Raw genomic sequence first — 16,660 nt, 5'->3', positions numbered from 1 at the left:
AAAATTGATAGAACTAGTCCTTTAGTTGTCCACCATCAATCATTTTGGTCATTCCATAAAATATCTCCGCTAAATAAGAAAAAAATGGCAAAAATACCCTCAAAATTTGTCAAATCATTTCGGCTCATTGTTTATTAAATTGAGGGTATCTTTGTTATTTTGGTTCTTATTTAACAAAGATTTTCATGAAAGGACCAAAATAATTGATGGTGGACAAACTAAAGAGCACTTCTAATGATTTGAAATCTTACACTATGTTTGGACGAGGGAAATAAACTTGGAATTTGGACAAAAGTCAGAATTTATAATTTGACATGCACTAATTCTCTTGTTTGAATTCATAAACATAGAAATTTAGAATTCCCGCGTGGAAAAAATACTTGGAATTTGGGACCTCCAATTCCCAAGTTTAAATTCTATGTAAATAGGTGTCATTTCTCAATTTCTATGAGTGAGAGTTTTAAATGTAACAAATTTTGTATTCAAATTTCATTGTTCTTTTAGGTTAACCAAACAAGAAAAATTTACAAATTCTAGAAAATAAAATTCCGTCATATCAATTTTTGTCATTTTAAAATTTCTTAGTAATCTTAAATTTCCTCATCCAAACAGCGTGTTAAAGACCAAATTAATGAGTTTTTATCAATCTCAAGAATATTTTAAGCTAAAATGCTTTATTCTTATAATGTTTTCCTCCTTAACGTAGCATGTCCAGTCACCAAAAAAAATATTAAATGACTCATCTGTTGTAGGCATAATTTACTGAACGATTATGAAGGCCATAGAGAGAGAAATGTGGAGCAATAGTAGAGAGAAGAGAGAGATGTGTAATTGTGGGTGTGTGTTATTCCACCCTTATTGTGCCTTTATTTATAGTAGTAGGATATGTAAAAACCTTTAGGATTACAACATTTAATAGGTAATCTACTCCTAATAGGAATATAAGATACATTTCCATATCTACTAAGATTTACACAATCACATTCCTAATTGAGTGTGTAAATACTCAAGTAAATGGCGCATTAGGTCTTCAATGATGAAGCAAGTACAGTTGATGAAGTCGTCGGCACAATGAGCGAACTCGAATCTCAAATCAATGGAAGAATGCATAAAAAGGTAAAACTCACAAAACCTCGCTATGGTAAAACCCAAGGTGGGAGAAAAACCCATAGTCTAAGGAGAAAAGTGAGAAGTTGCATTAAGTAAAAACTATATGCCTTTTGGACGCAAGTAGAAGAACTCACAAGGGTATGATCAGCCCAGGATGGGTGCTTCGTTAAAACTTAGTTAGGTAGAAAAAATCTAGTGGAAAAAATGCTCCTAATTGTAAGGAAAAATAATACATTAAGATCAAGTGAGTATACTTCTGGATACTCCCCCTAAGTTTGACATAACTTCCAAATGAGAACTACAAGCATTGCATATGAATAGTTAGGCATACCAATTCCTTAGACAAGCTTCTGGAAGGTTGACTTCGGCAGTGACGTCGTGTAGAGGTCGGCAAGGTTGTCTGGGATCAGCTTGCATGACTTCAATCTCCTGATGCTTTGTTGATGTAGATGTAGAGGCAATATGTCTTGGTGTTGACTTCGTTGATGTATCATGGCTTGGTTGGGTGGATACATGAGGCATAGCCGTTATGGATTGTCGTTGGGACTTAACGATGGATGAAAATAGCAAGTACTTCAAATATGCTCAACAAGAACTCCTAACCATGTCTCATTTGTGGCGTAGTGAAGTGAGGTGAGTCTTGGAACAATTAGAAGATTTCACAACTAAGGTCATATCGTGGACCTTCAAGATATTGCGATATGCCTAATAGTAAAGACATAACCATTTGGGGATTTTGCCTTGTGTGCGGGTTTATTAAGTAACCAACATCAGCATAACCAACAAGGCAAACATCATTCCAAGGATCAAGGGGGTTGGATCCGTTGAGATGCATTGGGATTTGATTTGCCCAAATTCGTAGTACTTCATGGTACGTCTTTAATACCAATTCAGTGGTTGCGTATAGGCGATGTGCTGCATCTTTACCAAGATTAACAGCGAATGAGATATCTTGTCTTAATACAATGAGCTAAGTACAATGAAGCGCAAAGTTGAACTTTAGATATGGAATTTCGGATTCCATAACCTCTTCAAGGGTTTTATTTGCGTATAACGTATGGACGATCAAATGTATACTCAAAAGGTGACACTTTCAGGGTGTAGTTTGACTGGTATACCAAAATACCATCAAGACAATGCTTCAACTTCAGGTCAAGGAATAAACGAGTTTTCCTAAGATCCTTCATCTCAAATTCCATCTTTAGGTGCGAGGCAGTTTTCTCAAGCTCTTCCGGAATCTTAGTGAGATTTGTTTTAACGACATAAACTATAACTCTAGCAATTTGGAATAAGACTTCATAGTTTAACACGCAAGGCATAATTCATATTCCTGACTAATTAAATAATCACTTAGACGGGTATACCACATTCGTCGGATTTTTCAATCCATAAGTGAACGCCTCAAAACGAGTTAAGAGGGTGTTCCGTGGGGTTATAACTATTTGAACCAGTCCATGTAATTCTTCGGGAACTTACATGTAAATCTCCGTATCTATATCCCTATAGAGAAACACTAACCACATTTCATAATGCTGCTATCAATCATATGACGTTTTGAGAGAAACCTTACGCCATAAGGCGTGCATCATATCGCACTATTTCATTCATCTCATAACACTTCCTTTCCCACTTGTAACACAACGGGGTTACCTTGGGCAGTGTAGGAACGACAGGTCCAATACACACTTTCATAAGGAATTTGACCTGGACTGTAATTTTAGCTGTCCAATCAGTTTTACGTTGTCACTTAATCAACGAAACATGGTTCGATATCATCACTTTCATTATTGTCAGTAGCTACCATATAAGTGAAAACATCATCGATGGTAATCTCATTTCAATTCCATTTAGCTCATCCAAACTAGTATACTGGACCAAGAACTTCAAGTCTCGGGAGTAATCCGGATTAATCTTATGAGATGGAAATGATTTCAGACAGCGATCAAGAATGGATTTATTATTGTGTCGTGTCTTCCTCTTCTAGGGAAGTGAATCCTATGAATCGAGTAATTTGTCATGCTCCAGGCCAAGACAGATTGATTGGCTATCCGCTGGTGTACCAGATAGTCCAACAGGGGCATCCAAACCGTCCAACAGGGGCGGCACACCCTCTAAGGATGTTGACTCGACGTCCGTTAAGTACGTCTATCCTTGCAGGCATGTTTGTAACTAGTATATGATCTCGTCACTTTGGCTAGATCAGAGGAATGCGTCTGGAGCAACATTCTGAAATCTAGAATTCATTACACTTGCTTATCATACTTGTGCGGTATGGGGATTGAGATGAGACATAGTGGGCAACATTCACGCAAATTCGCGCAGATCTTCAGGAACGTTAACGTTCTTATCTCCCCCTAACGACGGGAAAACTGTCTCATTAAAGTGATAACCTGCAAATGAGCGGTAAAGAGATCGCGTGCAAGGGCTCGAAGATAGCTAGTGTGAAGGAGAATCATAATTGACAACGATTCACATCCTTCGTTGAGGACCCATGTTGGTACGTTGTGGCATTTTGCATATTGGCATATGGAATGCACACCCAAATGCGTAAATACGAAAATTGTCAGGTTTGTACCCAGTAACCAACTGTAACGTCATATAGGTTGGGTGGTAATGGGCCTTAAGGCGGACCAACATAACTGCGTACAAGATTGCATAGCCTTAGGTAGAAACTGAAAACTTGGTATGTTTACCAAATTTTGGGTGATCATTTAAATTGCGCTTTTATGATTGCTAGGTGAGGCTATTTGGTGTGAACATGGGAATTCAATGTTCAATTATAAACCTAAAATACATGCAATACTTTATTGGAAACTATCGATGTAAACTCTCCGGCATTATCCAGTCTCCCAGACCTTATGGAATAAGTAGGGTGGTGAACTTTTAATCGGCCAGGAGGTTTAGCAGCAATGTGTGTGGACAAACATGTGACCAGTTTGTCGATTTATCAACCAAAACCATAAGTATTTATATGGTCCGCATTTTGGTTGGATTAGTCCACATATATTCCCTTGAATCCACTGTGAAAAGAGAAGCATGTCGTATCTTTGTAAGGAATGATATAGAAATCAATTTCCCAAATGAGCGAGCTTTGGCAAAGTGTGCTTGTAGGCACAAGATCCTTACTTCGGGTAAGGAGATGCATCGTAGCATCATTGTTCGACCTAAGTGTCCCAAAAAGTCGTGCCAAAGCAAGTAAACTGCTTAATCACCAAGCTCCAGGCTGGGCACATGTGGTGTATTCCCAGTTAGGAGACAACTCATTGGCTTCATGCTCATTTTTGGAGGTGGTGCAAATATATTTCACTTTATTTTCTTTAGTGGTTTCATTAATGATCATTGTTCTTTTGAATATCCTTAAAAGTTCAACGACAGGGATAATTTAAGGTATCTTAAATGGTAATTCAGTACCATTCATACAACGAGGAGCGTGCCAATGCTCTTAATCAGGTTGAATAGACCTAAAGTCGTTGTTAGAGATGTGATTTAGGTGTAAAGTTAGTGTACGTAGTACGCATTCATCTTGACAACTAACTTTCCCACATTTCTACCTAATCACGTGTTTAATTGAATCGGTCACATGTATTAAGAAACATGATTCAATTAACTTATATTCGAGGACAATATCAATAAGATTATCCATAAGTAAAACATACACCAAACGTGAATCGAATAACATGGAAAAATGTTCACAAAGTAAATGGTTTACTAAGGGGATTCGGCCAACAAGGCCATCCATGTCAAAATTTTGCTCTTCCAACGATGTTTGGTGGAGCAAAATTAGTCTCACATATTGACTTATAGAATGGTACCTAATTAACAACATTGGTAGGGGCACGAACATGTGCATAACCAATGATCTATTCCATCGAGATGGAAGTAGATTTTGCAGGGTTAAGGCTTAGGAATATTATTCCTTTATTCTTGAAATCTTAGGTCTTAGGTGCCAAAGATCACGCTTCGGGCATGATGCCATACCTTGGCAGGCCCTAATTCTACCATATGTTTGTGGTAGTAATCAGGTCCAAGAATTTGGTAAACTTCCACTTTGTACACTTGTTGCTTTAGGAGCGAGTTAGAAACAAGGAAGGACCAGAAAAGTATTCTCTAGTCAAAGTTCGATCAGATTTATAAACTTCAGAATTGTACTCATTCATGGACGTAATCATGGTGCGCTTCATGCAATGTCTTGCATGATCAGACGGTCCATAGAAGCAAGCCAAAGAGCCATGGAATCCTTGTTCATGAGGTACTTCCGTTTGTAATGCTTTGGGCATAAGTCTTTGAATGAAGATCATGACGGAGGCTTATTCATCTCTTCCTTGCCATTGTTGGCTTCAATGGTTTCTTAGCTACTTGATAGTCAAATGGAGATTCATGTCTTGTACCCCATATAAAGTGATTTCTATTAGAAACGTCCAAATAAGGAAAATCAAACTTGTGACGGTTCGACAATCCATTGAATTTGGAGGGAACAAGATTGTGATTGGTGTTATAGGAATGAATCATCCATACGCATCAAAGTTAGAACATTCAAGTTCTAAGACATGGTTTTCATGAAAAACGTCGAGTTTTCATGGGTGTATTGTTTTATGAAATCTTCGGGTTTCAAATGTACTAAATTTGAAAATATAGGTTCAATTTAGTTTATGAACGGTTAGTTCATAAAAGAGAGGTTCCTGCAAGAACATATAATGCAATATGCTGATTTAAGTGTAGTGGATTTGAGGTTCTTCGGGAACTCAAGTGTGAGAGCTTCGTTACTACGAAAGTATGTCAACGGTTCAAAGTATAAAAATAAATTATTGAATCGTTAATGTTCAAAAGTAATCTTCAGGTCAATAATTTGGATTCATTATCAGATTAATGGACTGCAGGTCACTATTAATTAATTCAATAAATCGGGACCAAACATGGTCGATTGTAGAAGCAAAAATAATTATAACATTCGGGGTTAAAATTATTTAAAATGCCAAAAATTAGCATTAGATTCAAAAAGCCATAGCCCAATAATATTGGGCTTGGGTGCTGTGAGTAACGCACCAAAAATATGGGCTGAAAAGAAAAAAAAAGCCAAAAATTGGCTTTGGGCCGAGAACAAAAGGCAGCCCAGCAAAGGATTACTGGCTGCTGTCCAAAATAGGGCCCTGCAATTTTAGGCTACGGCTGGGCTTCTGATCATGGCTGCATGGGGCAGCCCATGCAAGTAGGCAAGTTGCAATTGCAGCAGGAAGTGGGCCAAGGGGAAGAAACGGGCCCAGCAACACAGAAGGCTGCTGGAGGCGGGCCGAAACGTGGAAGCAAAGTCCAGAGGCTCAAAGGTTGCTGATTGGTGGGTTGAGGCTCAGAATAAGCCCATCATTTGCTGGTTTTGGTTTTGCGCCAGAAACCTAACGACGCACTGAGATGTGGAAGGGAAGCCCAGCATGAAAGACTCATGCAATCAGGTCTGGTCCAATACAAGTGCAACAAATCCAAACAGAGGTTGCTGATGCATGACTGAAGTCGTCCGTGTCACTGGCTCAAGCTACAGGCTTGGCGTGGCTGAGAGCTGCGGCTCAATCGCAACTTCCCCCAAAATATTTTTTTTTTTCAACATCTAGGGTTTGAAAAACCCTAATTGCTTGTAATTTATTTTGATTCTAAACTTTGACTCACATATTCCACATAGCAAATATAATTGTGTAATGCATGAAACAAATATATATATATATATATATATATATATATATATATATATTGACAAATATATGAACATATACAATATATATATATCGTAAGGAGAATAGAAACATAGGGGGTTCATGCATCATGGGGAATGTTTTCATGCTACAAGGTCGTTTCAAATATCTTCCTTTATTTTAAGCGTACATGATTGGCAGAAAACAACAAAAGCCTTTGAATTTGTAGAAGATTCGTCTTGGAAAGCCGGAATTGCATCTCCAATGTGTTGTATCGCGTTCAACACAGAAAAATTAAATTGAATCAATAGCATGTATATCAATTCAATAAAATAATAAATTAATCATAAAAAGAATGATTAAAACATAATACTCCCCTAATTGAAGAATAAAATCTCTTTAGCGCAGTGTCAAAAATGTGCTGATAACGTGTTGTAGACATAATTTACTGAACGATTATGAAGGCCATAGAGAGAGAGAAAGGTGCGGCAATGGTAGAGAGAAGAGATAGATGTGAAATTGTGGGTTTGTGTTATTCCACCCTCATTGTGCCTTTATTTATAGCAGTAAGATAGGTAAAAACCTTTCCCTTTAAGATTACAACATTTAATAGGTAATCTACTCATAATAGGAATCTATACATTTCCATATCTACTAGTATTTACACAATTACATTCCTAATCTAATAGAACTGCAACATCACCTACTATTTCACATAAATTGAAAATGACTTGTTTATTGTTCAAATGGCGTGACATGTTCCACATAATAAAGACTCAATTGATCAAATTTCAACTTGGATTGTAATTAGTTTTCTTAGTTTTCTTTAAAAATGAATAAAAAAAATCATAATTAAAAGCGCGCAACCCTAATTTCTTAGTTTTTTTAAGTAGTGAAATGTCACTTAGTATTACAGTTTGCTAGTATTTCTCTTTACTTGTAAGTGAGAGGTATTGAGTTCTATTCTCGCCAAAGGCAATTTTGAACCACATTATCACTAGCCTATTGTAAGGCTAAACCCACTCCTTAGTGTAGATAATATCGTTTGTTCAAAAAAAAAAAAGTGTGGCGAATTGCCTTGGTGGTTAGGTTCTTCCTGGTCAATCCATTCCATCCCAAGTTTAAAACCCTCTCTCTTAATATAAATTTAAGTAGTAATATCGTTTTTTTTTTATAGAATAAAAAAAAACTTGCAAACCCAGAAACATCAAGCTCACTGCTCCATCATGTCTGTTGACTCTAAAAACTACTAAGTCTTACGTTACGCGCTAAATGAGTAAGTAAGAACCAACTGCATTTCGACCCGTCGTAGCTCTCAATCATTTCGTGGGATCGTGCATGGCTAAACCATTACGACCGAGGAAGAAACATTTTCGGCCTAGGGTTTTTGTTAACCTACAGACAAGGTTGCTAACCTTGCTGTGAAGTTCAATAAATGGTTTAGCTTTCGTTGTACCGAACATGGAGTAACCTGAGAACACCTCGCTTCGTCAAAGCTGATGAGATTACATGATCAGTAGGGAATTCTTCGTCCGCCGAGACATAGATAACCAACAAGGATAGGAGAGTGATGTTTAACCAAAATGAAGGTCTCCTAGGCTAGACAGGTTTTACGACTCCAATGTTGTTTAACCAAACTAAAGGTGTCGCCAATTGTTAGCACAGTGATGTTTAACCAAACTGAATATTTGCCAATGAGAAATGGTTAGTGAGCAGTTAATGTTTTTCACAAGATATGAGAGGGTTTCGCATAGAGCGTTAATTTGTGTGTTGAGTTGAAGAACCCTCCAATGTTGCAAAACCTCCTTTATTTATAGACACACCATATAGTTGCTTGACACGGCCTGATACTCGTGAAGAGTGCTAAATTGCTAATTGCAATTCTAACGTGTGGAATTGCAATTGATTCGTATGCCATATCCTCCATTCTTTAGAGGCTAAAGCTATCTTTAAGCATAACACATACCAAATCACCCCACCTGCTAATTTTTTGTAATGTGATAATCATTATCACATCACCACCGCATACTAACTGAAGATCAGCCAATCCTTATGGTAACAGCAACCTGATGCGAAATATATAAGCACACAAATTAAACCCTATTTTTATCAAATGTAGTAAAGTATGTAAGTAGGGATCGTTCTAGGCCGGGGATTAGGAGGGATTGCTAAATCACTTGGAAACTGACTTGAAAACGTAAAAACAAAGTTTAAAACACTAAACTAGACTCAAAGAATGCAAAACTATACTTTAAAATACTAAGATAAACAAAAAGATTCAAAACAGCAAATAAACACTCAAAACTGCCTTAAAAACACTTTCTGGGCAGTTTTGAACACCTAACACAAACTTGGACGAATTTTGGTTTTCTAATGGACTAAAACACTTAAAAACATAATCTAAGACAAGTTCTAATTAATATGACTCAAAGAAATAAGATAGGGTTGATTTTGGACGAAAATAATTAAATTAAGACAAGAACAAAGTAAACAGATTCTTATACAAATTTGGGTGAATCAAAACAGATTGTAAATGAATTTGAATTAAACTTATGGATGGAAGGCTAGCTAGGAGGTTCTTCTCCACACATGTCACACTTGCATACAAAATGATTTCCAGTTGCTTTTCGATAAACTATGAATACTCAACGCCCCAAATTAACCGTGAATTGCACTAATTAACCCTCAGTTTTTCCACAAGTTATTAGGTTGGATGATTGCATACGACAACCCAAAACATTCCCTACAAGTTCCCTACATGAATTGCATAATAGAGATACAAGCAAGAATCATTAAGTTCTATGAAAAACATAAGCATTGACGAGGCACTCGTTACTATGATTTGCATGAAACTTATGCCAAGAATTTACTTAACGTGATTGTGACTAGCAACCTTCACTACTGGTGAATATAAGTTCATAACGATTAGGTGAAACTCCCTTATATTCTAGCGTCAAATTCATGCATGAAAATTAAGCGTGCACTCTCAACCAACATACACAAATCAGTTTTTATACGAACGGATAAGTAAATTGAATTCACAACTGGATGTAATCAAATCATATTGCAAGCATGAACATAGTTTCGAATCACCCCCTAATTAAGAGGGGTTTAGTTCCTCATACTTACAAAGCAAAGATGCATAAATTTAGACATTAAAAACAAAGATAGAAAACACCTAGAAACGCTCCAACACTCCCAAGGCTTGGGCATAGGCACGGCACAAGATGTTCCTTCTCTTTCCTTCCTTGCAAGCAGCGACACTAGAGGTTTTGGACGGTTTTGGGTGGTTTTTATGGTGTAGAATGGATGGGGAATGGTATGGAAAGGTTTAGGATTGATGGGTGGTGTGGCTAGGGGTGGTTTTTGGCTGAAATTAGAGAGAATGGTGGTGGGAAGTTTCGGCCAAAGCAAGGAGAAAATCTGTTTTGTTGATGAATATGGGAGGTGGTATTTATAGGCTTGAGAGATGACCACTCCATTTCCTTTGCATGTGCAGCTTGTGTGGGTGTGTGTTGTCATGTTTCCCCTTTACATTTACACACACATGCTTCATCATTTCAACCACCAAACACACACATTTTCTGCCATGTTTTCCTTTACATTTACACACACATGCTTCATCATTTCAACCACAAAACACACACAATTCCTACCCATGTGTGTGTGTTTCCTTTGCCCATGTGTGTGTGTTTCATTTGCCCATGTGTGTGTGTTTTTCCTTTGCATTTGCAGACACATGTTCTTCATTATTTCAGCCAACAATCCACCCATTTTCTGCCCATGTGTATGTGTTTCCTTTGCCCATGTGTTGCCTTTCTCTTTTTATTAGCCAAATCTGCTTAGCCCTTTTCTGACCTTTCAGTGTTACAATGCCCATAACTTCTTCTAGAAAAATTAGATTAACAATCCGTAAATTGCTCCAGAAAATAGACATCCGTAGCTTTCCACGCATATAAGGCTCATTCTCTCATTCATTCTGAACTGTTTGTAACATGCTTCCAAAGTCAGATAATCTGCACAGGCAGTTTTGACGAATTTGTTACTTAATAATTCACTTGTGCTACTTTTCTTTTCTTTGCTTGATAAATCACACAAAACACAAAAACATAGTAAATAGCTCAAAAATATAAGGAACTAACTAAGAAAAGACAAGTGAATTTTATGTAAAATATATATAAATATGAGCTTATCAAATACCCCCACACTTAGCTTTTGCTAGTCCTCGAGCAAAATAAAGAAAACAAAACACAAACTAAACCTTCCAACGTTTGCCTTAGGGATTTCCAATGCACATGACATGTTAAAAATCATTATCCCCACAGATTTGAGTCATCTTCACACTTAAGCACATACTTAATCATAGTCACCACGTACTAGTTCACATTTAACCAATTAAAATATGATTTTGAATGTAGTAACATGCCTTAGAGAATTTGCTCAAGTCCTTACAAGATATTCACTCAATTTTCACTCAGATTTTCTATCTACACACCCTATACTAGTTATATGTGAGAAGATTGATGTAAACATGAAAATGAACGCTCACATATATGTATTACAAAGAAAGCGATTTCTGGAGTTATTAAGCATGTTTAGATATGATCTCATGAATGGAATGCTACTACTTAGATGCGAGAACCAGTGACACCATATGCTCATACCAAATTCAAACTCCACAAATTGAAACACATAACACTCAAGATTGAAGTCAAAGGTTGTAACGGGCTTGGGGTGTTGGCTAACAAATGAAGGATAGGGATAACAAACGTTCTTAAAGCAATAGCAAGCAAAGTAATGAACTTGAAACTTAGAATTCACTTAGATTGCAGAAATCAACTTTTAAACACGACGGGAAGATTCAAGCAATAATTAGGGTCAAATTCAACTTTTTTTTTTTTTTCTTTGGATGAATTTTTCTTTTCTTTTCTTTCCACCCGTGCTTATGGCACACTACTTACATGAGAAACACTTCCCCCACACTTATTTTCTGCCATACATAATCAAAAGGAAATCAATTTGAATCATGCTTTACTATGCTTTAAGAACAAGGGTATGAATGTCCTAATCTAGGCTAGGTGGAGATGATGTGATTAACAAAGAAAAACAGGCTAAACAAGGCTCAACGGGGTTAACTTAAACATATAATGAAGTAGGATACACGGCAATTTGGCTTTGGTGGTGGTAACTACACAACTTCATCTTGAATATGTGTTATACAAATCAATATCATGCTTTGAATGAAATGGGCATGAGTTCTAGCATTTGGAACTAAATGATGAAACGCCTTCTAAGTAGTAACCAAGCAAAGAATAATGAGATCATGCAACGACATAGAAAACAATAATGCACAGATTATCAACTCTCCAAATATGTTTAGGCTCAAGTCTCACAAGGTTGTAGCGTTTGTTTGAGTTCCTTCCTTCAAGCATGTTACAAAAACTAATTTTTCCTTTATGATTGCATGTGAATTCATAAATTATAACCACAACCAAGCATACACCAAAGAGTAAATCAAATGTTCATCCATGTTTATAACTCTCTTTAACAGTCATGTAATTAAAAACCAAATCCTCATCATTGTGTTGGAAGGTACCCTAAGACACAAATAAACATACAAAAACAACTCTTTTTAGGTTTTTCAAAACAATTTTTCAAATTTTTTATGAGATTTTCGGATTTTTATATCAAAACAAACTAAAACACTTCAAAACAGCTTAAAAACACTTAAAAGAGCAAGAAACAACATTAGAAGTAATGGGTGATAAACTCCTACGACTTTCATGCAAAACAATGGTTACCCCCCCACACTTAAATCAAACATTGTCCTCAATGTTTCAAGTATAAACTCACAATAAAACAAGCAAATAAACAAATAACGAATAAACATGACAAGTATAGCAAGGTAAAAACAAGAAAGAGTAGAGTTTAGGAACGCAAATCTGGTTATGGAGGTAGATGATCTTGTTGCCTTTCCACAGCTTTGATCTTGAACTGGATTGGAATTGTACGGTGAAGCTTTGCTCTTTGGCAATGTTGTTGAAGCTTCTTGAGTTCTTCAACTCAGACTCCTTCTACTCTCGAGTTGATTGTGCAGGCTCAATTCCTTATTTGTTCTCCAAGCAGATGTGGCAGCTTCTCTAGTTCTTCAACTCAGACTCCTTATGCTGGGTTGATTGTGCAAGCTGCATTCTTCTCTGCTTGTTTCTTCTGCATGTTGTCTCCATATGCTCCTGGTATCATTTTCGCTTGCCTTATCTGTTCTTCAAGTAGATGTGGCAGCTTCTTTGGAAGTACATCAGCAGTGGAAGACGAGTACTCGAGAGAAATTTCTCCATGTCCTGCAGGTTAGAACAAAGATAAGGAAAAGGACATGGAGAATGCATGATATGAGATACTCTTGGTTTCAACCTTCATGATATGAAATACTTTTGCTTTGGATAGGTTGTTTGCAGAGGTACTCCAAGGAATAAGGAACACTGAGTGACTCGAGAGGGTTTGTTGGAAAGGCATTCTCGGAGATGAAGGAAGGTTATGTATGTCTGCCTTGCCATGGAGGGTAAAGGTCGATATTTATAAGAAATAATAAACGGTACTGTCCTTTCACTCCTGTCGGCAACCGTTTGATGATTGAACAGTAAACTTCACGTGTTTTCTACTTCAACAGAAATCGTCGACAGATTGCCCGTGATTTCCTCAAAGCTGACGAGGCTGAGAAAGACAGATGGTTGGAATCGGCGCTTCGACAAACTGCCCGTGATTTTCGCAAAGCTGAGTTTGCGTGTGACGGGTGCTGACGAGGCTAAGAAAGCTGACACTTTTCGATATCTGGAATCGGTGGTTTGTGAGTAAGCCCAACTTTTGAGAAAGCTGGCGCCTCTTCGATTTCTGAATTGGCTTCTTCGACAAACTGCCCGTGATTTCCGCAAAGCTTTCTCTGCATGTGACAAGTGCTGACGAGGCTGAGAGAGACAGATGGTTGGAATCGGCGCTTCGACAAACTGCCCGTGATTTTCGCAAAGCTGAGTTTGCGTGTGACGGGTGTTGACGAGGCTGAGAAAGCTGACACTCTTCGATATCTGGAATCGGTGGTTTGTGAGTAAGCCCAACTTTTGAGAAAGCTGGCGCCTCTTCGATTTCTGAATTGGCTTCTTCGATTTCTGAGCTCGCCCCTTCGATATCTGAAATCCCATCGCGTGCTGATTTTTATAGAGGTATGCAGGACGTTCAAAGCACACTTGAATTTCTGCCTGTAAGAACTCCCGTTTTGCACTTCTACGATCTTGACTTGTCCGATCTCCTCTTTCTTTAACACCTCTGAAAAATGTCTGGCCCTTCCGACCATCGTTTTGACTTGAACCTTGGTGAAGAGGTAGCCCCGCCTTCTCCAGACAACATATGGCGCCCATCCTTCATATCCCCTACTGGTCCCCTTACCGTTGGGGATTCGGTGATGAAGAATGATATGACAGCTGCGGTGGTGGCCATGAACCTTGTCACTCCCAAAGATAATAGATTACTTGCCAAACGGTTTGATGAGCTGGCTGTTAAGGAATCTCTGGCTCTCAGTGTGCAGTGTGCAGGTTCCGTGTCCAATATGGCCCAACGCCTATTTGCCCGAACCCGTCAAGTTGAATCATTGGCGGCTGAAGTGATGAGTCTCAAGTAGGAGATTAGAGGGCTTAAGCATGAAAATAAACAATTGCACAAGCTTGCACACAACTATGCCACAAACATGAAGAGGAAAATTGACCAGATGCAGGAATCTGATGGTCAGATCTTACTTGATCATCAGAGGTTTGTGGGCTTGTTCCAACAGCATTTGCCTTCGTCTTCTGGGGATGTACCGCGTACTGAGGCTCCAAAAGATCAACCTCCGCTGCCTCCTCCTTCTGGGGCTCCGCCGACTGCTGAGGCTCCGCTGACTACTGAGACTTCTCCCAAGCAGCCTTTGTGAAGGCTCCCTCTTGTAATTTTTTTGCTTAATGTTTATTTGTGTCTTTTTTTTTTTTTTTTTTTTTTTTTATGAAAATGAATGTAAGAATATCTTGCATATCTATCAATGTTTCAAAAATAAACCCACACCCAAAAATAATTAAACAACAAAAATAAAAAATGACAATCATGGCAAAATAGAAATGCAGAAAAGGGAAGGTTTTTAGAAACGCAAAACTGATTGTAGAGCGATTCATAGATCTTCTTTTTTTGAATACATGGGTTGCCTCCCAAGAAGCGCTTTCTTTAACGTCTTGCAGCCGGACGATACCTCCCGTCACATTCCCCTAGGTTCCATGGAAGTGATCTTCGAATGGAATGTGATACTTGAAGTGATCCGGCAATGGTGTAAATTCTAGTATGGGTGCCTGAATCATCAAAATCAGCAAGTTAGTGGAAAACGTATGTAAAATTGGAGAAGATGACTTACTTGCTTTGTTCGACAAGAACTCAATGATAAACACCACATTTTTGAAAGTTTCAGGGATATTGGACTTGGCCAGATTGAATGTGATGGTTGGGACTTGTCCCATGTCATAAAATTCAACTTCTTTATGAATGGTTGTCTCAAGCACATCCTCTTTGATGCATTCTACATCTTCTCCAGCCACTACTTTCTCTTGAATCATTCTTCTTGGTGTACAAGGTCCTTTGAATATTTCAACACAATCTGGAACTTGATTTGTTGCACCAAGAATTGGAATATCATTTTGCACCTTTGGGAAGGCTTCCACGATGTCTTTTTCACTCTCTTCTTTCTTGGGAATCAAAAACCTACGAGGAAAAGGGACGTTCGGAGGAATAACATTAGAATGAAATGAAATTGGGACGTCCTTACTTGTGGTGGGTGGTTTAGAGGGCTTAAAGGGCTGCGGCAAGGGTTGTTCTACCCTTTCCGTGTGTATGTCTTCTTCCTCCTCCTCAATCAGCAGCTCCTCATCCACTTCTAGGCTATGTTTGGATGTTTTTAGGTTAGCTCCAACCTCCATAGCACTTCTCAAAGTGATAGCATCATGGATTTCAAAATCTTCCTTCGAATTTTCAATAGTTGAGTTGGGGAGTTCACTCTGCTCTTGAATTTGTGCCATGAACTCCATAATCTGCCCAGGTTGCTTCTCCAATTCACTCGCCTTCTTGGCTTGATTTTGAATCTCTTTGTTTTGATTTTCTACCTTTTGGTTCAAAGAGGTGAGTAACTTATTAAACATATCATCATCCAAAGACGTACCTGAATTGAATTGGGCAGATTGTTGTGGTGACTGTGACGGTTGATATGGCCAGTGATAGAACTCCTCCGATGGTGGCAGATATTCTTCTTGTTGTGAGCCCTGCACCATAGAGTTTAATTCATTAAGAATTTGATTGTAATCTATTAATGAGTCTGAGTTTGATTGGGCATATTGTATATGAGGTTGTGGTGGCTGCATAGGTCCTGAATAGAACTCCTCATATGGCTGCCAATATCCTTCATGTTGAACTTGTTGAGCTTCCCACCACATAGAGTTTGAATGATCACTCCAATCTCTTTGTGGGCATTGATTGGCTTGATATCCTTGCCTATAAGACGCACCAAATGTAGGGACACTTTGCATTGTGGTCCTTTCAGCATACTGTGACAATTGAGAAGTAAGATTTGCCAATTGAGTATGCTAGCAAAATCCATGTCTTACTTCTCTAGTACCTAAAATCAAAGAAAGAAAACTAAATCAAATATCAAAAGTAAAACAAAAGACATGAAAAAGAAACAACGGGGGATTAGCAACGGCGCCACAACCCCACACTGAAATAATTATCCATGCTAGCACCATTATCAAATAATAAAGTTTGTTGAAGCTGTTGTCATCAATCAGGTGTTGGTTGGCGTAGGAAAATAT

Source organism: Malus sylvestris, chromosome 7 (assembly GCF_916048215.2).
Source record: "Malus sylvestris chromosome 7, drMalSylv7.2, whole genome shotgun sequence".
NCBI lineage: Eukaryota > Viridiplantae > Streptophyta > Magnoliopsida > Rosales > Rosaceae > Malus > Malus sylvestris.
This window is presented reverse-complemented; position numbering follows the sequence as displayed.